The 1,239-nt window shown below is 50.8% G+C and overlaps 1 long non-coding RNA gene across 1 annotated transcript; it reads left to right on the top strand.

Annotated features, from left to right (window-relative positions):
- Nucleotides 1-173: 173 nt before the first annotated feature.
- Nucleotides 174-976, top strand: LOC126495506 (uncharacterized). The gene is made up of 3 exons (XR_007590157.1): nt 174-226; nt 375-422; nt 563-976. It is a non-coding gene; the product is annotated as an uncharacterized lncRNA (long non-coding RNA).
- The last annotated feature ends 263 nt before the right edge of the window (nt 977-1,239 follow it).

Below are 1,239 nucleotides of genomic sequence, written 5' to 3'. Positions count from 1 at the left end.
AGGAGAAACACAGGTAGGAAAGGGCAGGGTCTGAGTTCTCTCTCAGCCCCTTTTAGAAGAGTTTCTGTCTCATTAATGGGAAACACATCCACACCCCTCATTGCTGCTGTCTCTACCCTGGGTTTGCAGTCAGTTCTGGAAACTTCCAAGGGTCGGGGTCTTCCCTGGTCTCTCACAGCTTTTCTTCTCACAGGTGGAAAAGGAGGCAACTATGCTCCAGCTTCAGGTAAGAGTGGTGGGCAGGATTTTCCCTGAGTCCTGTGAGGTGAAGCTGGCGTATTTGGGGAGCTCTGGTAACACATAATAGCTCCTCCAGCAAATCTTCTAGGGATCAAGTTTTTACCTTCCCATGAATACCTTTATTTTTACCCTAGACAGGGACAGTGACCAGAGCTCTGATGTGTCTCTCCCAGACTGTAAAGGTGAAACTCTTGGGACTGATCTGGGGAGGAACAAATTGGACATGATTGGGTTTAAGTAATCCCCAGAATCACGTTTAAGTGAGTGGTGGGTTGTGGGGATGTTGTCCTCACAGTGATTGTTCATGACTTTTGTTCTGTAGCGTGAAGACAGCTGCCTGGTGTGGATGGAGTGACAGACGATGTGTTCAGGTCTCTCCTGTGACATCCAGAGCCCCTCAGTTCACTCTCAGCAATAGTGTCTGATGTTCCCTGTGATCCTATGTGCTCAGTGTAAAGAACTGGGAGCCCAGCCCACCCCTGCACACCTGACCCTGTCCCTGCACTGCCCTGTTCCCTTCCACAGCCAACCTTCCTGTTCCTGCAGACAGGAGGGGACATCTCCATCCTGTCTCCTCCATGCTGCCCTGAGCTGCAGCCCTGACTTCCCCACTGAAAATAAGAATCTGAAAGTGAACTTGATTGTTCATGTCCTAGATCTCAAAGGTTGATTGGCGGTAAAATAAAGGATTGAGATAGAGTTTATGGAGGAAATAAATGGCAGCGTGGAGAACCTCCCAGAATCTGTGTTCACTGTGCTGTGTGCACCTGGTGGGACAGGGTGAGGCTGTGGGAGCTGAGTGAGAACAGGGCTGTGCCCAGGTGGAGCTCAGTGTGTAGTTGGCTGTGACAAGGTCACTCCTCAGCTCTGTCCCCTCCTGGCTCTGTTCTCTTCATCACTTAGAACCAAATGCTGACATCTGTGATCACAGGGACACTGGGATGGCCAGAGCCTCGTCCTGTCCCCGGGATTATGAGTCACCAGGGCTGCTGTGACAGT

This window comes from Alexandromys fortis, unplaced genomic scaffold (assembly GCF_014885135.2).
Source record: "Alexandromys fortis isolate MF-2015 unplaced genomic scaffold, M_Fortis_MF-2015_v1.1 scaffold_510, whole genome shotgun sequence".
Lineage (NCBI taxonomy): Eukaryota > Metazoa > Chordata > Mammalia > Rodentia > Cricetidae > Alexandromys > Alexandromys fortis.
This window is presented reverse-complemented; position numbering and strand designations above follow the sequence as displayed.